Here is a 22003-nt window from a genome sequence, read left to right as displayed (position 1 = left end):
TTCTCCCTCCCGGGTCTTTCCCTCGGTCTAGTTCTCGCCCGTGACTCCAGCACCGACCCTGGAAAGCTAAGACAGCCCCAGCTCCCCCACCAGCCTCGGAGCGCGACCGGCCGCCGAGGGCCGGGCCGGGCCGACTTCCGGCGAGCCGGAGCTAGACCCGCGTCCCCCTCCACCGCGAGCGCGAGATTCCTCGCATTTTCCCGCGATGCCGCGGAAGCGCGCGGCACCGCTCGCCAGGCCCCAGAGTGCACTGCGGGGCTAGAGCGCGCGAGCGCCGCTCCACTGCCGAGCGACCGCGGGAAAATTCCAAAAAAAGTCAAACAAAACAAAAAACCAGTACGGGGCAAAGCCAAATTTGCAAGCCACAGAACCCGGGCGGAGGCGTCCTTTCTGCCACTGCCCAAACTGCTGAAGCAGCTCTGGCGCAGACCACCCGGTAAGAGAGGCCGCAGAACGAGAGCGAAGGCTGCTGCTTCCCTGAGGGTCTGGCCGACGCGTCAGCCTAGGGATGGGGGTGGGGAGGGGGAGAGTAGGGAAGGAAGACTCGCGAGAACGTTCGCCGCGCTTTGCGCATCTAGGTGGGTGAGCGGAGCCCCCGCCGTGCGTTAGGGCTGAGGCGGGGAGGTGGGTAGAGGCTTGAGGTGGCGCCAGCCCGCGGAAGGGCGGGTCGGTGGGCCAGGGGGCGGGCCCAGGGGGCGGGGCAGGCCCGGGGGTGGAGCCGGCGCAGGGGTCACGCGGAAGGGAGCCCCCGGAGCGGTGAGACCTGGGAATGGGCGTTTCGGTTCTTTTTGTTCATTGAACCCTGGCAGCTCTGTCTACTTAAAAGGAGAGGTGCAAAGGTGAATTTCTTCACCCCGGATCCGTGGGAGCTGTGAAAAGCTCTCCTCTTCTAACCCATCACCCTTACAGCTGGCCGCTTGCTCTCCGTCCCCCTGCCTCCAGGGCACTGGGAGGGGGCGAGGCCCAATTAGAGAAGCCTGGGGCGCGGCTGTTACCCCTCCCGCCCTCCAGGCCTTTCATCGCACAAGGGGAGGGAGGTTCTGATCGGCGACCGTCTCCCCGCAACTCTCTTTCTTTGACCGCTAGGCCAAATCGCGTCCAAATCCCTGAGATTTTTTTAGGAGATGTTGTTTCTTGGATTGCTTTTTTGTATTTACGTGGGCGCTTTTACAACCATGAACCTTCTGTGGTTATGTTGTACGGGTTAGAAGTCTGGAAGAGGAAAAGATTAGGACTTATTGAAACATGAGGAATTTGGGACCAGAATTTTAAGGAAAGAGGCCGAGGAATTTTCTGGCAAAGACCTGTATGTGCCAGTGGTTTTATCCTAATCTGAAACTGTTGGAAAACTCCTTGGCTCCCGGTTTCATTATAACCTGTCCATTTAGTGCATCTTAACTGATGTGATTGACTTACCATTTATCACGTGAGCAGGGCACTTTTGGGCCACCCAACTTCAGCCATTTATGAATGTCACTCACCTTCAGTGATGTGCAGCTCAGAACCTTTTCTCATTATTCCCTTAAAGAGGGGAGGAAAGGTTGTTACAAATGATAGAATTCATACCATGTGTTGGGATCATTTATTACATAAGTTTAGATAGAAAACACGTTCATTGTGACTTTATCCATTAAACTTAAATCAAACTGATGTTTCAATATAATGGACTGTGCCAGATTCACAGGGAAAGAAGCATTCATATGCATATACAAGAAAGACTGCATCAAAACAGAATTTGCTCTTCCTAGTTCTATTAGAGGCCTCTTTCCCCAGGGTTAAAGTTAGGTCCTGCTTATTTAGAATTGGACTAATTATACTTTAGTATATATTACATTTTAATTAATCTTTTTCATTATTCAGTCATATTCCTCTTGATTTCTTGAAAAACATTTACTGAGGTTCCAGAAAAGGAAGGCAAACTATATTGGAATTTTTTGTTCTCTAAAAAAAAGGCATTAACTTGATTGATTGGCTGGGTGTGGAAGCTTTGTTGCTGCATGTATGTGAAACTGTGCATGTACATTTTAAAATAAATGGTATTTTAAACCAGTTCCATATTTCAGCAAGTAGTTCCAGTAACAATTATACAAATTTTGTATTTATGAAAACCAGCTACAAGGAGGCCAGCCTGGCCAGTAGAAAGTTGGATTGATTACCTAGGCCACAGAGAGAGCCAGAAAAATCACACATGGTGTGGCAGTTCCAAGTTGGTAGTGGTGGAGCCTCAAATCAGGCTGGAAATCAGTACCAAATGGATTTATAAAATTTTAGGTTGGGGTATGTGTATTCTCTGTTCTTGTTTATGGATCCTGACTTTAATTTGAAGGAACACCTATGGGAGAAGTACATTGAGTTTACAGTGTTTCAATAAAAATGTAGTAGAAATAGAGAAGGAAGAAACTTAAAAATTTATCAGAAAAGTTAGAGAACACTACAAATCTTGAGCATTTCATTTTCTACTAAAAACCTTTTTTTTTTTTTTGGAAGAGACCTTGCAATGTTAACTGGTTCGTTCTCTTAGGCTCTTCATTAGTTCTGCTGGGTATGTAGAAATCATTTCCCTGTTGAGATCTCTGAAATAGGAACATCTGTAATCTTCCTGGTACCCTTCTCTAGTTATAGGGAGGCAGAGTTCATGTGGAAATCATCTTTTTGACATTGTGTACTCTGTTTTCTAAAGAATTAAGTGATTTTTAGTAAATTTAGGTTTTTGGAATTGTGCAGTGATTACTACGATTCATTTTTAGAACATTTATACCACCCTAACAGGTTTGCACATGCAAGTTCCTAGTTGATCCTAGCTGTGGCTTTCAGCTAGGCAATCAGGCAACCACTGATTTGCTTTCTGTCTCTATAGGTTAGCCTTTGGGCATTTCATATAAATGGATTCATAAAATAAGTACTGTCTTATCTCTGGCTTCTTTCACTTAGCATGATGTTTTTGAGATTTATCCATTTTGTAGCATGTATCAATAGTTCCTGTTTATTGCTGAATAGCATCCCATTGTATGGATATGCCATATTTTGTTTATCTGTTCATCACTTGCGTTACTTCTTTTTTGGCTATTACGAATAATGCTGCTGTGGGCATTCATGTGCAAGTCTTTGGACATATGTTTTCATTTTTCTTGGATAGATACTTACGAATGGAATTGCTGGGTTGTATAATAAGTTCATGTTTAACTTTTTAAGAAACTGCCAGACTTTTCCAGTGTGGCTGTACCATATTATACCACCCTAACAAGTTTGCACATGCAAGTTCCTAGCAATGTATATGGGTTTTAATTTTTCCAGAACTTCATTTGTTAATTGTGTCTTTTTGAAGTAGCCATCCTAGTGGGTGTGAAAGTAGTATCTCATTATGGTTTTAATTTGTATTTCCCTATTGGTCAATGATGTTGAATATATTTTCATGTGCATATTAGCAATTTCTATGTCACTTTTGAAATATTTATTGAAACCTTTTGTCCATTTTCAATTGGGTATGTCAACCTTTTAAAAGTAAAAGGTAGGTGATTCAGGCAGCAAAATCAGGTTTATTTGGCAACAGCAGAGGAACTGCAATTCAAGACAAGCAAACTATGGTGAACCATAGGCAAGTCCTGAGAGCAGAGTAGGTGTGTCCTTTTATAGAGGAAAGGAGGAAGTTTGGGAGGGTCTGTTTTGAACAAAAGTTCATTGGAAGAAAATGAGAATTTGAAGTGGTGGCAGCTTCTCGTTGGCTGTAGGTGAGGGCAGCTTGTTGTTCCTGGGCGGAGAGCAAACCTTCCTTCTTACTGCTGGACAGTGCAAGCTTGGACAGGTACTATGTGTGTGAATCATCTCTTCATGGTTTCCAAAATTCCAATTTTGAGTTACGTTTCCTTAACACCTTTTCAAACCTTTCTTAGCATCACTGACCAAAAGTTGAGCCATCTGTTCCTTGTTAGAATTGTTTTTGTCCTTTGGTGCCAGGAAGGATCTTTCCTGTATGTCATGTCCCACATCAGAGGGAGGTGCACAGATTGGAAACCACTGAAGCCACATTTGAGTAACAAGAAACAGTGGGAGAAAGAACTCTCAGGTATTCATTCAAAGTCTGTATCTTATCAAGGTTATAAGCATTGGAAATATTTTGAAGTGTTGAGGCTGCCGCATCATCCTGTTGGATATGTCCTTTCTACAAGGTTTTGACAGGCAACAGGTACAAAGCTTAAAAACGATTATACAGAATGATATGAAGAGCAGAATAATGACACCAGTTTATATAATAGTCTGAACCAGGAGCCCAAACCCGAAAGTGACTGGCTAAAGAGAGCGAAGGACCCTAGATCTTCAGATGGAATTTATTGTAGCTAATGTACTTGTTCCGTAATTTTATGTGATTGGGTTTCTACTTTGGAGGATTTATCCAAGTGCAACAGGTGGTGTTTGCTATTGCATAAATGCTTCCTGGTTCAGCAAGTAGGTAATCAAAGGCTATATGCAAACTCAAAGATATTGTGGGTTCCTTTCCAGAACACTGTAATAAAGCGAATATTACAGTAAAGTAAATATTGCAATAAGGCAAGTCAGATGGATGTTTTGGTTTCCGAGTGCATATAAAAGTTATGTTTACACTATACTGTAGTCTATTAAGTGTATGATAGCATTATGTCTAAAAAAATACATATCTTAATTAAACAATATTACTAAGAAATGCTAACCAATCTGAGCTTTCAGCAAGTTATAATCACTGATCACAGATCACTGTAACAAATATAATAATAAGTTTAAAATAGTGTGAGAATTACTAAAATGTGACACAGATACAAAGTGAGCAAATGCTTTTGGAAAAATGGCACTAATAGACTTGTTTGACACCGGGTTGCCACAAACCTTCAGTTTGTGGGGAAAAAAAACATGCAGTATCTGTGAAGCACAAACAAGGTATGCCTGCCTATACTTTAGCCAGTGACCAAGTGTTTGTTGTTGGGCTGCTATTGCCTTAGGACTGGGTTTGGCAAGTTTTCCCAGTTCCAGAGGAAGATGTCTAATCATTCGTTCATTGTCATGGAAGTCCACAAAAGGGATAAAGTACCCTTCTGATGGAGGCAAATCCAAAGTCACATATGCCTCCTGGGAGTTACCTTTTAATGTGGCAGTGAAGTTTTAATGGGGAAAACCTATGCGAGGCTTCAGATTTATTGTGGATGTCCCTGGGGACAGTTAGAAATCCTAGTATGCATTGGCGTCTCCCCCCCCCCCCCCCCCCCGTGGTCTAAACATTCATAGGCCCAGTGATTCACCACAGACAAAGATAAAACCACGTAGTGCACATAAGACTCCTACTATGGTTTGATTATTAATAATGGTGTTAATTGAGATTATTCAGTTGGCCCTTTTGAGCCTAGGGTCACTGGTATTTAGGGAATAATTAGGGAGAAACGGTCTTGTTCTGTGGACTTGGTTCTTGAAGGCTGTATAGAAGGGGGTTATTTTGCTACAGCAAGCAAACGTGAGGTAGTAGTAAGAATGGAGAACTGTATAAGTGCAGTGGGTGTAATTAGTTGCATTGAGAGTTATGACAGGGTACAGGTCAAAGCAAGGTATGGGGAAAACCTGGTTCTAGAAGTTTGACTCAGAAAGAAATACCCTCTCCTCCCCCTCCAGCAACCCTCAGTTTGTTTCTTATGATTAAGAGTCTCTTATGGGGGGATTGGGTAGCTGGGTGATGTAATGAGCACTGGGTATTATATAAGACTGATGAATCACTGACCTCTACCTAATATATAATACGTTATATGTTATATGTTAATTAATTGGATTTTAAAATTTGAATTTTAAAAAAGGTTGTTTAAAAAAAAAAAGAAAGAAAGACCCTGAAGGGTGAGGGTCTAGTTAGTGGTTGCATTGGAGATGAAGGAAAAGTTGGCTACAGGGAAGACTAAAGGTTCACAGCTGTCATGGACAGATCCAGGTTTCTGATGACATCCAACTGTGGGAAATGTTTTCCCTTTTTGCCAGGAATCAGGAAATATATGGTGTCTCTCCCAATCGTATGGGGGCCTAAAATGTGGGGTGACCTGATGGGGTGGAAGCCAGCAGTTTGGACAATGAAAGGATTCACCTGAGGGAGAACAGAGGCGTTAGAAGTTTATTTAATACACCGCGAGGGAGCAGCGGGCAAGACAGCAAAGGAGAGACTGTCTGCCACGAGGTAGTGGGTGGGGGCTGTTTTTAAAGGTGGGAGGAGAGGAGGTATGGGGACATGGAATATTCCCTTTTTTGGTAACTGTGCCTGATTGTAAGTAGCGTCAGTTAGGGCTTATGGGTATTTTGAGGTGGGTGGCCAGGTGGTTGCTGTGGGCCCTTCTGCAGAAGCAGAAAGGGGAGCAGAAAGGGGAGAATGTACAGGTCTACCCTCATCATGTTGGGAAAACTCTGCTTCGGCTGTTGTTGGCTTCAGTTCCTGGAAATCCTTAATTTTAGGTCACCATTTGGTGTGCAGGTTTAGTCAGGATTTGAGGCTTTCTTTAGATGAGACACATGGATCCAGGAGTCAACTCCATGGAGTTTGCTGGCACAAGAATTGGTCGTAATTACCTTTCTAGTGTGGTTGAAGAGAGTCTTTTTGGAGATGTCCTTTCTAATAAATGAAATCCCCAGGTTATAGGGTGTGGTGTTTGGGGGTCTTCATCTCCTGGGAACATGTTGTGAAAAGATTGCTCTGTTAGCGCATTATTGTTTTCAAGGGATGTAATTAGACCTTTGCGATACTGAAATATATCTCCTTTTATTAGGTGTGGGTCAAAAAATGTCGAAGCTAGATGCATAGGGCACTCAATAATTATCTCAAAGGTGAGAACTTGTGGGTTCCAAAGGGGGTGGATCTGAGATTAGGAAGGACTAAGGCAGTTCTTTTGGCCAGGGTATTTGGAAGTTTTCCACAAATTTTGCCAGTTGAGTTTTTTTTACTGCTGCTGGTTTGTTCACTTAGTCCTGAAGACCGAGGATAGTAAGTGAAAGATGTGAAGGATGATAAGTAACAGTGAAAATGCTACAGAACTGGCCAGACATCACAGACTCACCATAATATTTGACCCAATAAAGTGAGTTTCTTAGTCACTGTAGGGCTTAAGAGGGGTTCCTCAGGTAGGGATGATTTTTTTTCCCCCCAGTAGAATTTTAGCTACTGAAGAGCAAAGTAGCTTGTCTACATGGAAAGGTTTTGACCCAGTGGGAGGACATGAATCATTGCCAAGACATATTTGTACCCATGAGATGGGGGTAGCTGAATAAAGTCCATTTTCCAAACCTCGAATGGTTCATTAGGCAATTTAAAGTGCCCAGGAGCAGTGAGGATAGGTTTTCCTGGATTGTATTTTGGGCAGTTGGGGCAATCACAGTAGGCCTTTTTTGTGGCTTTGTTAGTATTTCCCCACTAGTATTGAAGAGGAAAATTATCCAGAGCAGACCCAGGCCGGCAGGCCCCAGAAGGTGGAAGGTTACTAGCAATACTAGGAGATAACCAGAAGCCCCGCTTGAGCAAGAGATAACCAGCCATTTCTACTTTAGACAGGCTTCCCGCCACAAGCTTCCTGCACTGCCCTAACTACTGTTCCCCCCTAAAAAGCACCCCCCTCCCTGCCAATTTAAACCCTCCTACCGGCAGTCAGCACAGCCCTTGGTACCTGACTCCCTGCACTGCCCTATAAAAGCTCTGTAACCCCGCTACCCGGGGCCCAGAATTTTGAGTGCGAGCTCGTCTGGGTCCACCAACGTAAAATAAACCCAGGTTCTCCTACTTCTCTGAGTGTCGCTTGGTTTCTCACCTTTCCATAACAGTATTGATTCAGAAACCTATCATTTTATCCATAGACCACTGGTTGAGTGCATGTACAGTGGTCAATAATGGAAACTTTAAAAATAAACTCAAAATGGATTAAAGACCTAAATGTGAGACCTGAAACCATAAAATTCCTAGAAGAAAACAGGCAGTAATTTCTTTGACATTGGCCATAGAAATATTTTTCTAGATATGTCTCCTGAAGCAAGGGAAACAAAAGCAAAAATAAACTATTGGGATTACATCAAAATAAAAGGCTTTTGCACAGTGAAGGAAACCATCAACAAAACAAAAAGGCAACCTACTAAATGGGAGAAGGTATTTGCAAATGGCATATGCAATAAAGGGTTAATATCTGAACTATATACAGAGCTTATACAATTCAACTCCAAAAAAAATCCAATGAAAAATGGGCAGAGGACCTGAATAGACATTCCTCCAAAGAAGACATACAGATGGCCAACAGACATATGAAAAGATGCTCAACATCACTAGCCATCAAAGAAATGCAAATCAAACCCACCATGGGATATCACCTCACACCTGTCAGAATGGATAAAATTAAAAAGACAGGAAATAACAATTGTTCATGAGGATGTGGAGGAAAAGGAACCCTTGTGCACTGTTGGTGAGTATGCAGATTCGTGTAACCTGTGAAAAACAGTATGGAGTTTCCTCAAAATATTAAAAATAGAATTATCGAATGATTCAGTAATCCCACTACTGCTATTTACCCAAAGAAAATGAAAACATATGTATTTTGAAAAGGTATATGCACCCTATGTTTATTGCAGCATTATTTACAATAGCCAAGATATGGAAACAACCCATGTCCATTGATAGATGAATGGATGAAGGTGTACACACACACGCACACAGGAATATTAATCAGTCGTAAAGAAGAGATCTTTCCATTTGCAGCAACATGGATGTACCTAAAGGGTGTAATGTTGAGTGAAACAAGTCAGGCAGGAAAAGACTATATGATTTTACTCTTACATGGAATTTAAGAAACAAAACAAAAACAAATGAACAAAGAAAAAAGACAAAAAAAACAAGAGAAATACAGAGAACAAACTGGTGGTTACCAGAGGGGAGGTGAATGAAGGGATGAGTGAAATAAATTAAGGGAATTAAGAGGTACACTTATCTTGATGAATATTGAACAATGTATAGTAGTGTTGAATCATTGTATTATACACCTGAAACTAATATAACATTGTATGTTTATTGTATGTTAATGAATTATTTATTTTTAAGATTTTATTTATTTGAGAGAGAGAGAATGAGAGAGAGAGCACATGAGGGGGGGGAGGGTCAGAGGGAGAAGCAGGCTCCCTGCCGAGCAGAGAGCCCGATGCGGGACTCGATCCCGGGACTCCGGGATCATGACCTGAGCCGAAGGCAGTCGCTTAACCGACTGAGCCACTCAGGAGCCCCTATTGTATGTTAATTTAAAAAGGGAATAAGAAAATAGAATTACAGAATTTCTGGTGGGGTTGAGTTTTTGTTTGGCCCAAAACACAAGTTTCTCTTTTTATCATACCAGCTACCGTTTGATTGCCAATATTGTTTTTCCTTTTCTGGTGCTGATTGTTGGTGTCTCTCGTCAATTTCTCCAGGCTACCCTCTGGAGGTGAGTTCCTTTGGACCATAACAGAGGTTTGACTTTTGGACCCTTTGAGGGTAGCATTTTTTGGGAAATGTCAGTGAGGTGATTTCCTTTACCTTTCAGAGAGTCAAGCTTAGAATGCCCCCCGGACCTTAATAATAGCCAAAGCAGCAGGTAAGAATATGGCATCCAATAATTACTGAAGGTAAGGCCTGTTTTTAATTTTATCTCTGCTGGAAGTAAAAAAGCCACATTGTTTATATAACATTCCAAAATCGTGAGCCACTCCAAAGACATGTCTACCCTCAGTGCAAATGTTGCAATTTTGCCCTTGTCTAGGATACAGGCCTAAAGAGTGCATATAATTTGCCTTGACGGGCTGAAATAGCCAAAGGCAAAGGTGCTGCTTCAATTATTTCAAAAGTTGATATTGCATACTCAGCACAATATTTACCATTTTCATCTTTCAAATAAGATCCATCGGTGAACCATGAAAAGTCAGTGTTATCTGAAGTTTCCTGTAAATCATCATGTGGGTCGGAAGGTGATTTGTTAGTATTTAGCAGTTGTTGGGGCTTTCATCAGTAGAGGAGGGGAGAAGATTAGCAGGATTAAGGTAACTATAGTGAACAAGAGTGATCTAAGGGGCAGTTAACATGATGATTTCATAGGAAGTGAAATGGCTTAATGAAAGATGTTGAGTATGATGAGAGTTAAGAAGAGCTTTGACAACATGTGGCACAAAGATGGTTAAAGGGGATCCCATGATTATTCCCTCAGTGGCCTTTACAAGAAGGGCAGTAGCAGGTATAGCTATGAGGAACGGGGATATCCCTGGGCTACAGGATTTAGTTGTTTTCTATAATATCCTGTGGGTTGGTGGTGATCCTTTTGTTTTTGGATGAGTACCCCGAGGGCATTCCCTTTTTCATATACAACAAAGAAAGGGAGTTGATAATTGGGGTGTCCAAGGGCCAGGGGATGGTTATTAAACCAAATCTTTTAAGATTTGAAAAATCATGTCATCTCAATCTTCCTAGGTTTAGATGTTTTTAAACAAGGTTTTAAGGGTTGGGCCATAAGGGAAAAGTTGGGGATCCAGTTGCAACAGTAGACTGCCAACCTGAGAAAACCTCACAGCTGATGTTTGGTTTTGGGCTTTGAGAAGTTCAGGGTGCCATGAAGCCTGTGTGATCTTAGATGCAGTCCTTGTTCTAAGGTTAAATGTCCTAAGTATCAAATTTAAGTTTGAACAAATTTTAAATTTTTTAAAGAGACTTTCTATCCCTTTTTGGCTTAGAGTTTTAGCAGATGGATGCTATCTTCTTGTGAGGAGGCTTGGGAAGAGGAGCGGAGAAGTAAGTCATCCACATATTTAAGTGGAGTCTCCAGGGAACTTGATATCATCTGGGTCAGTCTTGAAAGCTTGTAAGAAAAAAGGGCTTTCCATGAAACTCTGGGGCATTACTGTCCAGGTATATTGCTGTTCTTCCCAAGTAAAGGCAAAAAGATATTTACTAGTTTTATTTACTGGGATACTGAAGAAAACACTACATAAATCAATCATGGAAGAAAATTTGCTCTCAGTAGGGATGGAAGCAAATAAGGTGGGATTGGGGACAACAGAGGGGCAAAGCGATGACAATATTTTTTATGGCTTGGAGGTCTTGATGAGCCTCCATCCATGGCCATTTGGTTTCTTCACAGGTAAAATGGTGTTGCAGTGCCTGGTGCAGGGGATAATGAGGCCCTGAGTCTTGTAGCCTTCTGTTATTGGCTTAATGCCTTGAAGGGCCTCTGTTTATTAGGGTATTGGTTAATTCTGGGGAGAGATTTTGAAGAATCTGTTTGTATCTTTAACAGGAGGTGCACTGTGGATTCTGTAAATATCAGTTGGGGATTTTGTCATGGAGAGGATGGTAGCTGATCCATTAGAGACAAATGATTAGTGTCCTTGGAGTAGATATATTGATATCAGAGATGGAGCAAATAAGAGCTATTGAAGGGTCATTTGACTTATCTAGTTAGCTATTTTGGTTCCTGCTGTCAAATTCTAGAATTATTTCTACCTTTTGGAAGAAAAATCCCAGCATGATATTTTTCTAAGAAATCTTGGCCCAATAAATAAATAAGGTCAGAGAAACTAAGGAGAAAAGGTTGGGTATCTCTAAAGGCCTAAGCAAAAAGGTATAGGTTTAGAGATAGGAACCTGTTGAGATTTATTAGAGACTCCCGCTATTTGAACTGTTTTAGTACTCTGAGGCAGTGGGTGTTTAATGGCAGTGGAGTTGAGCACTGAGGAGTGTAGCTTTAGTATCAGTAGGTACAGAGAGATTCATTCCCCATCTGGAGAGTGGTTTCTCCAGGTCAATTAAGGGAAAGGACTGGAATAGTCCCTGGAGTTTGGAGTTCCATCACTGGGGATTAGAACATTGGCTGGATAGAGGGCTGAAGGTGCCTGGAGCACTTAGGCTTGTAGCAGTCTTTCTTCCAATATTTTGGCTTTTTGCAATAATGGCAGAGACCAGGACGGTTTTGGTTTTATTTAGGATCCTTCATTTGTTGGAGTTCAAATGAAGGGGTTTATGGGTCTTTCTTTTATTTGAATCATCTAAGATGTAGGTGACCTTGTTTGCTAAATCAGCTCAATCTGCAGTAGAGATACTTTTTCATTCCATCCTGGTCCTTTTAACTAGAATAAAAAAATCCCAGTTCAGCCTGTTAATGAACATAGAGTTAACTGCTATCCAGGTGGACTCAATATCCAAAGCAAGACCAGAATTTTCTTTAAAGATAATTTGGAGCTGGCTCTAATAATCATGCATGGGCTCATTGGGCTTCTGGGTACAAGCCTGAATCATATTCCAATCAGCTGGCTTTGGGAAAGCCCTGAGAATTACCAAAAGGATCAGTTGGCAATTCCCCAAGCCTGATCATATATATGGCAGCAAGGGTTTCTTTGTACCCATGTTGTAATTCTAGGCTTCTTGGGATCATTCCATTTGGTAGTTGGGCCTGGCCTTCCCTAACAAGCATATGGTATAAACCAGAGAAACCAGGCTGATAAGTTTGAATGACTATACTAAATTCCTCAGCAAATCTATGGGGATCTTCAGTTACTTTGGGAAAATCTTTGACTATGGCTTGTAATTCAACTTTAGTCCAGGTAACAGAAGAAATTAAGGGTTTAGCATTTGGATTGACAGAGGGTCTGATTTTAAAGGGGCAGGTTTTAATAGGTTCAGGGGAGCAGGAAGTGAGAGATTTTGAGAAAAAGAAAAGTTTAGTGAGGGGATCAGAATGAGAAAGTGAAGGGTATAAAGAAGATGGGGGTGGTGCAGGAGGAAAAGAAGCTGGCAGCAGAGACAAAGAGCACAGGGAGGGGAAAAAGAGGCCTTAGAAGCTTTTTTGGGTCTTCTTTCAATTGTTCACCTCAGTTTATTTGGAAATGATATTTTGTAAAGAGATGATTTTAAAATCTTGGGTACATTTGGAAGCCTCCAGGTACCAATTAAGATAGGGATCCCATTTAGTCTGTTTAATTTCGGAGCTATGGTCTTCTAATTTGGTTCTGAAAAATATGAGTTTGGGTGATTGAAGGTTCCCCATGATGGCCATTGGAGTTGTAAGTTATCTTTGGGCATTTGAGTTGTAAGTTATCTGTAAGTTGTCCTACTTAGTTAAGGATGCACAAGAGGAGGGACTGTAGTTTTTGAACATAAAACTGGGATCCCAGAAGGAGGACCCTCTTGAGAGAATTTAGAGGATTGGGATCTTCTCATACTTCAAAACCAGAGGTTCACAATATAAATGAGTATCACTAAAAGGACTATACCTTCAAGAAAACAGATCACCAGTAAAATTGGAGAGCTCAACCAAAAGGAGGGAGCTTGAATCTGAGAAAAGACTTATCAAACTGAAAGGAAGAAGACAACTCAAGCAGAGAGTATGAGGGGTACAAGTGGGTGCCACATGTGGCTCTAGGGGTCATTAGTTCCTCTAGGGTTCATTGCCTTCGGATCCCACTTCTGACACCATGAAATGTCAATCTTTAAAAATGTAAGTGATCAGCCAGCAAAATCAAGTTTATTTGGAAATAGCAGAGGAATTGCAGTTCAAGAGAAGGAAACTATGGTGAACCATAGGCAAATCCTGAGAACAATGGAGGGGAGGATCCTTTTATAGAGGAAAGGAGGAATTTGGAGGGGTAGTTTTGAATAAAGTTTGTTGGAAGACTGTGAGAGTTCAGCTGCAATAAATGGGTCTGTGTGAGAGCCCTCCTTTCATGGCTTCCTTGTTCCAATTTTAACTTAGGTTTCCTTAACACATTTTCACAGTTGATTGTCTTATTATTGGGTTGTAAGTATTCTTTGTATATCTCAGTAGAAGCCCATTATCAGACACATGTTTTGCAAATAATTTCTCTCATTCTGTTACTTGTCTTTTCATTCTCTTCATGGTATCTTTTGAAGTACAAAAGTTTTAATTTTGAGGAAGTCCATTTTATCAATTTTTTTTCTTTTTTTGGATCATATCTTAGGTTTATGATTAATTTCCATAAACTTTTGTGTATGGTATGAGATAGGGATCCAAATTCATCTTTTTTGTACATGTATATCCAGTTATGCTAGCACTATTTGTTGAAAAAAACCTTCCCCCACTTTTATCAAAAATCAATTTGCTGTATGGGTACCTGGATGGCTCATTTGGTTGTGTCTAGCTCTTGGTTTCAGCTCAGGTCAGGATCTCAAGGTCATGAAATCAAGACCTTTGTCAGTCTCCATACTCAGCACAGAGTCTGTTTGAGACTCTCTCCTTCTCCCTCTACTCCTCACCCCACATATGCATGCAAGCTCTCAGTTTCTCTCAAGTAAATAAATAAAATCTTAAAAAAAATCAGTTGACCATTAATTATTCCTAGACTCTCATTTCTGTTTCAGTGATCTGCATGCCTGTTTTTATACCAGCACCACACTGTCTTAATTATGGTAGCTTTGTAGTAAATTTTGAAATTGGGTAATAAAAGTCTTCCATTGTTTTTGTTCTTTTTCACATTATTTTGGCTATTCTGGGTTCCTTACATTTCCATGTTAAGTTTTGGTATCATCTTGTCATTTTTTTCCCCCAAAAAGCCTGCTGATTTTGATAGAAATTGTATTGACTCTGTAGATCCCTTTTGGGGGAGAAATGTAATAACATGAATATGGAATGTCTTTTCATTTGTTTAGATCTTTAATTTCTTTGAGCATTTTTTTGTAATTATCATTGTACAAGTCTTGCCCTTCTTTTGTTAGTTTTATTTCTTAGTGTTTCCTTTTTGATGCTATTGTGAGTAGAACTGTTTTTCATATTTCAATTTTGGATTGCTCATTGCCAGTATATGAAAATACAAATACACTTGTTTTTTTTGTATATTGACCTAGTATCATGCAACCTTGTTTATTATTTCAGGCAGGTTTTTTGTGAATTCCTTAGAGTTTTCTGCATACACTCATGTCATCTGTCAATATAGACAATTTTATTTTTCCCTTTGCATTTGGGTGCCCTTTTTTTTTTCTGGCCTAAAACTTCCAGTACATTGCTGAATGGAAGTGGGGAGAGTGGACATTCTTGATTTGTTTCTGATCTTAAGGGAAAAGCATCTAATATTTTACCAGTAGGTATGATGTTAGATATTAAGTTTTTCCTTAATGATCTTTATCAGGTTGAGGAACTTTCCTTCCTATATTGTTGAGAGTTCTTATCATGAATAAATGTTGGATACACAAAATAAAGAGTTGTAAAAGAAGATATCAAAACAAAATGTTTGCGGGGGGGATAGTGAAAATGAGTTTTTAGCATGCTTTCAAACTTAAGTTGCTACCAACATAAAATAGACTGTTATATATGTAGGCTGTTATATGTGAACTTCAGGGTATCCAGAAAGCAAAAACCTGTTAATACATGTACAAAAGATAACAAGAAATGAATGTAAATAAAGCACTACAGAAAGTGATCAAACCACAAGGGAAGAGAATAAGAAAGGAAAAGAGAGGAACTACAAAAAACAGCCAGAAAACAATTAACAAATGGCAATAAGTACATACTTATCAATAATTACCTTAAAAGTAGATGGATTAAATTCTCCAATCAAAAGGCCTAGAGTGGCTAAATGGATTTAAAAAAAACAAGACTCATTTAAATAACTGTTAGAACTAGTAAATGAATTCAGTAAAATTGCATGTTACAAAATCAATATGCAGAAATCTGTTGCATTTCTATACATGAGTAATGAAGTATCAGAAAGAGAAGAAACCCCATTTATAATTGTAAATAAAAGAATAAAATATGAATAAATTTTTAAAAAGATTTATTTATTTTAGAGAGAGGGGAGCATGCAAGCAGGGGGAAGGGCAGAGGGAGAGGGAGAGAGAGAATCCTTAAGCAGATTCCCTGTTGAGTGTGGAACCGGACATGGGGCTCGAACTCAGGACCCTGAGATCATGACCTGAGCTAAAATCAAGACTCAGACACTTAACTAATTGAGCCACCAAGGTGCCCCTATCTATGAATAAATTTAACCAAGAAGGTGAAAGATCTGTACACTGTAAACTATAAGACCTTGATGAAAGAAATTGAGGAAGATACAAATAAGGGGAAGATATTCCATGCTCATGGATTAGAAGAATTAATATTGTTTAAAATGTCCATACTACCCAAAGCAATCTGTAGATTCAGTGCAGTCCCTATCAAAAATGTTTCAATATTTTTCACAGAAATAGAACAAATAATTTAAAGATTTGTGTGGAACCACAAAAGACCCTGAATAGCCAAAGCAATCTTGAGAAAGAACAACAAAGCTGGAGGTATCATGCTTTCTGATTTCAAACTGTACTACAAAGCTATGGTAGTCAAAACATATGTTATTGACATAAAAACAGGCACATTGATGGAACAGAATAGCCCAGATTAAACCTACACACCTATGGTCAATTAATTTCTGAAAAGGAGCCAAGCATTGCAATGGGGAAAGTCTCTTCAAAAATGGTGTTGGTAAAACTGGACAGCCACATGCAAAAGAACGAAACTAGAGCACTATCGTATACCGTACACAAAAATTAACTCAAAATGGATTAAAGGCGGGGCGCCTGGGTGGCTCAGTTGGTTAAGTGACTGCCTTGGCTCAGGTCATGATCCTGGAGTTCCGGGATCAAGTCCCGCATCGGGCTCCCTGCTCGGCGGGGAGTCTGCTTCTCCCTCTGACCCTCCTTCCTCTCATGCTCTCTGTCTCTTATTCTCTCTGTCTCAAATAAATAAATAAAATCTTAAAAAAAAAATGGATTAAAGGCTTGAATGTAAGACCTGAAATCATAAAACTCCAAGGAGAAAACATAGATGGTAAGTTCCTTGACATTGGTCTTGACATTTAATTTTTGGATTTGATTTCAAAAGCAAAAATGAACAGACGGGAGTACATCAAACTGAAAAGCTTCTGCACAGCAAAAGAAACCATCAAAATGAAAAGGCAACCTACTGAATGAGAGAAAATATTTGCAAATCATACATCTGTTAGGGGGTTAACATCCAAAATATATACAGAACTCAAGCAAGTCAATAGCAAAGAAGCCGAACATTTTCATTGAAAAATGGGCAGTGTATCTGAACAGACATATTTCCAAAGAAAATATATAAGTGGCCAACAAGCTCATGAAAAGATGTTCTACATCACCATCAAGGAAATGCAAATTAAAACCACAGTGGTATATTACTTCACACCTGTTAGAGTGGCTATTATTAAAAAAAAAGTTTGAGAGAATGTAGAGAAAAGGGAACCCTTGTGCACAGCTGGTGGGAATGTAAATTGGTGCAGCCACTAAACAAAACAGTATGGAGCTTCCTTATAAAATTAGAAATAGAACTACCATATGATCCAGCTGTTCCACTTCTTGGTATTTATTTGAAGATGAAAACACTAATTAAGAAACATATATTGCATACCATGTTCATTGCAGTTATTATTTACAGTAGCCAAGATATGGAAACAACAAGAATATTCATCAGTAGATGAATGGAAAAAGAAGATGTGGTATATAGACAATGGAATACCGCTCAGCCATAAAAAAGAATGAAAGCATGCCATTTGCAACAACATGGATGGATCTGAGGGTATTATGCTAATGAAATAAGTCAGAGAAAGACAAGTTTATGACTTTATTTATATATGGAATCTAAAAAATGAAACAAGAAACAAAACAAAAACTCCAGATATGGAGAATAGATTGGGGTTATCAGAACGGCAGTTGGTTATGGGGTGGATGAAATGGGTAAACAGCAATGATACGGTGATGCATAGTAACTAGACTTACTGTAGTGTATACAAAGATCAAATCATGGTGTGTGTATGAAGCTGAAGTTAATATAACATTACAAACCAATTGTAGCTTAAGGAAAAAAAATGAACCTTGTTGAATATATCGACATAAGTCATAGCATAATTGAAGCATTAAAAAAAGTCACCAAAGTTCTTTTTTACCTTGTAATGGTATTTTACATACATCCGTATAAAACAAACATGGTAGAGATAATAAAGCAGAGAACAGATCTGCTTTGAAGTTAAGTTTTGTGTGGCTTGCATGATGTTTAAGAGTTTTCTAATCACTAACATTTAAACACCAAGCAGTTTCACCTTTAAAAACCCATATTTTCTAGGTTTTTATTAAGGCAGTAGGACAACTAAATCTGACTTTTCCTTTGCCAGCAGCTGGCAGGAACTAAGTTCTGGCTGTCTTCTTTGGATGATGCTTTGTCTCCCAGTAGCCTCAAGCCCTTTTGATTGCTTTACTCATTTAACTGACCCATTCTGGACATTTGAATTTATGACCTTTGTCTAAAGTAATTTAGTAACACTTGAATCATTTTGAAGTGCATTCAGTTGTCAAAGTTATAGCTAGGGGAAGAAATGGGTAATTCTGAACAAAATAGAGTGGAGGCTTTTCAAAAAATTAATTTTGACCAGGATTGGGAATGCCTGAGAGCCCAAAAAGAGGATAGTGCTGAAGAACTTGTGGGGTTACTTCTGTTTGTGCAGCTTTTAAATATGTCTTAGCTATTAGGGCATGATAATCTTTTCAGTTTCTAAAAGAGCCGGGCATTTCTGGTTGCCAGACTCAACTTATTTTAGCAGAGAACCTTCACCTTCAATAATAACTTCTCTGTGAAATATTTACAGAGAAAAAACTGAGGTTAGTGGCAAAGCTGTTGACTGTTACCCCCAAAACTGACGCTGGTCTGGTGCTCTTCTTATTGCCCCAGCAGCCCCATGGCCAAGGATTGCTGGTGCTCCCTGTTGAAACAGTCTTAAGCAAGTCTTTGGCAGGCTTTTTGTTGCATTTTTCTATTGTGTAAATAAAGGTATTAGAAGAAATGCAGGCTTTTGAATACTGCCTAACCAGTTTCTGCTTGGTAACTTGCCCTGAGAGCCTCCGTGAATGCCAGCAAACAAATTAGATCCACAGTGTATTTGATATGCATATCTTCTCCCCAAACAAAATTTGAATTCCACAAACACAAATTGAGTCATTTTCCAAATGTTTGTATAGGAATGGAAGTTTTTATCCTATCCTTCTGTAACCAATACCATAAAACTTCTGAAGGTCTATGATGCATTTGTTGTACAATGTTAATCCAAAACAAAACTTTATTCTGACCAAATTTGTAGCTATCGAGAGATACCAAACTCATTTCTATTGATCAGTACAACATGTTTGTACCAACCAGATCTAAAAAATGTGTAAAGGAGTGCCATGCTGTAAAGATCTTAATTATAGTTGTAAACACAAGTGCAGCTGTTACAAATCTAGCAAAACCTCAGATTAAACAATTTAAAATTTACTGAAGATGACATTCCAGAGCCATTTTTCATAATATAAACACTCTGGGACATGCCTTTGAAATGAGTGGGATTGTCATTAATATTAATGCCACTGAATTCAAGGCTGGGAAGTCCTTTCTTTCCGAGCTTATTTTCACTGCTAATTTTGGAATAGAATATGCTTTTAACCTGAAGTATGGCATGTTTATTCACATCCTGAAAAAATTTGATTCTGTTGCTTTCGAATTGTAGGAATGCAAAAATACAGTATAAGTATTCTTTCTTTATGGTCTTTTAACTTAAATGAGTTTTTTAGAATTTGGCAAAAATTAGCTGTTAATGGAATCCAATTGCATTAGTCAATTAGAAGATAGTAAATAGTTGATATTTTAGAATCGTATCAGTTGGACAATTTAAAATGCTGTATTTAAGGAAAGAATTTTATTCTGAGTGATTTTGAGCATGTTCCTTGTGAACTTGTCTTTCAGTTAGGCTGTGGTAGGACAAGCTTTCAAAACCTGCACTATTCCAATTTGTTTTTCTCATTTTCCACTTAGTGTGATTACCAGTGAGGTATCAGTTAAGCAGTATAGTATTTTCTAGAGCTACGTTCTGTGCTTTGATTTCTTATGAAATCTTGTATGATTTTTTGGGGTTTTTTGGGTCAAATTTAAGAGTATACAGGAGTCCACTGGAGGCGCTTTGAATGGGTCAGATAGTTCTAGGAGTGGGTGTGATTGTTTTGTTTTTGTTTGCTTGTTTATTTGTGACCACATTTTATTTTAAAGATTTATTTATTTTTTTTGAGAGAGAGAGAGCAGGAGCAGGGAGAGGGACAGAGGGAGAGACTATTTCAAGCAGACTCCCTGCTGAGCAAGGAGCCCAATTCAGGGCTTGATCCCACAACCCATGAGATCGTGACCTGAGCTGAAACCAAGAGTTAGATGCTTAACTGATTGAGCCACCAGGTGCCCCTGGTGACCGCATTTTAAAATTCCATTTACTTTTACTGAATTTCTCCACTGGACTGTTGAGGAAGCATCTAAATTGGCTATTGCTAAACCATCTTTAGTCTTTGATTAAAAAGAGGCAACATTTATCAAAAGAAGGCAGTTGAGTTTCCCGTATTTACATTTGTTCTTTAATTTCTGTTAAACATTTTATGACCAGAAGAATTGAAGCCAACCATTGTCAAATACTGTGTTGTAACCTAAAGTTAGTAACTGGAAGCACAGAGCTGATCAGAAGAACTGGCTTTTTCTATCAATATAGAAGACTGGTATACCACAATGAATGCTGTTGCTTTTGTCTCCCCCGTCTTTCTTTTTGCTTTCCTTTTTTTTTTTTTAATTTAAGAGGTTGTGGAGGTTTCTTGAATTCTTTCAGCATTTACATAAAATTCTGTATTTTGAGAAGGAACTCTGAGCAGATACAAAAAGCCTCTTTCTGTTTAAAAACTTTTTTCAGTTATTGTAGGATTTTCCTTCATTATCATCCATTCTGTCCTTTCTCTGATATTATATCTTCTTTTTGTTTCTCTTTCTAGGTTTATTCCCTGCTTTTGGTAGTGAACATCCTCTAGTATCTTGTTAAAAGGGTGTGTGGAAGGTGAGTTATTTTCTGGTCACTGTCTATTGAATGTGTCGTGATTCTAGTCACGCTTGTTTGATAGTTTGATGGATATAAAATTCCATGTTAGAAATAATTTTCCTTCAGAATTGTGAAGGCACTGTTCCATTTCCTTCTACCTTCCAATGTTTTTACAATTTTATGAAGATGTGCCATGGTGTATTATAATGCTCTTTTCATCCATTGTGTTGCACCCTTTCAGTTTGGAGCTTCTTGTTCTAGGAAAATATGTGTTCACTGTATCCTCTCTTCTGTTTTCTTTGGAGCCCCTTTATTTGGAATTTGACTTCCAGGACTGATATTCTTTACCTTCTTCCTGTTTTCCATCACATTGTGTTTTTGCTTTACCTTTGAGACATTTTTTCAACTTTAAATTCTTTTCTGTTGAGTTTATTTCTAGTATTTTATGTTTAATTTCCAAGATCGTTCTCTGAATGTTCATTTTGTTAATATTTTCTCATTTCATGGATATAGTATTATCTTCTCTGTACTATAAAGATACGAATGTTGGGGCGCCTGGGTGGCTCAGTCGTTAAGCGTCTGCCTTCAGCTCAGGTCATGATCCCAGGGTGCTGGGATCGAGCCTCGCATCGGGCTCCCCGCTCTGCGGGAAGCCTGCTTCTCCCTCTTCTACTCCCCCTGCTTGTGTTCCCTCTCTCGCTGTGTCTCTCTCTGTCAAATAAATCAATTGAAAAAATCTTTAAAAAAAAAAAAAAGATACGAATGTTATGACTTTTTGAAAAAGTTTTTAAAGTCTCTTCCTTTCCCCATGTGACTTCCATGTTGTTTTTTATCTGTATATTTTTTAAATTTAAATTTAGTTAATTAACATATAGTGTATTATTAATAGCAGAGGTAGAGTTCAGTGATTCATCAGTCTTACATAATACCCAGTGTTCATTACATCATGTGCCTTTTTTTTTTTAAGATTTTTATTTATTTATTTGAGAGAGAGAGAGAATGAGAGAGAGCACATGAGAGGGAGGAGGGTCAGAGGGAGAAGCAGACCCCCTGCCGAGCAGGGAGCCCGATGCGGGACTCGATCCAGGGACTCCAGGATCATGACCTGAGCTGAAGGCAGTCGCTTAACCAACTGAGCCACCCA

The 22003-nt window shown here is 39.4% G+C and overlaps 1 protein-coding gene across 13 annotated transcripts in view; it reads left to right on the top strand.

Annotated features, from left to right (window-relative positions):
• Window positions 1-238: 238 nt before the first annotated feature.
• Window positions 239-22003, top strand: part of FANCC (FA complementation group C) — a 284485-nt gene continuing 262720 nt past the window's right edge. For 4 of the 13 annotated variants that reach the window (XR_010407814.1, XM_064579759.1, XM_064579761.1 and 1 more), the window contains exon 1: window positions 239-436. The gene's annotated coding sequence lies outside the window, so the exon portion shown is untranslated. Of the gene's footprint in view, window positions 437-708; window positions 840-9184; window positions 9444-9542; window positions 9594-9629; window positions 20878-22003 lie in introns of those variants that run through there. The other 9 variants (XM_064579766.1, XM_064579760.1, XM_064579762.1 and 6 more) reach the window with 8 other exon arrangements.

Source organism: Mirounga angustirostris, unplaced genomic scaffold, assembly GCF_029215605.1.
Source record: "Mirounga angustirostris isolate CCGP_5_RB_7025 unplaced genomic scaffold, mMirAng1.0.hap1 SCAF_15, whole genome shotgun sequence".
Classification (NCBI taxonomy): Eukaryota; Metazoa; Chordata; class Mammalia; order Carnivora; family Phocidae; genus Mirounga; species Mirounga angustirostris.
This window is presented reverse-complemented; position numbering and strand designations above follow the sequence as displayed.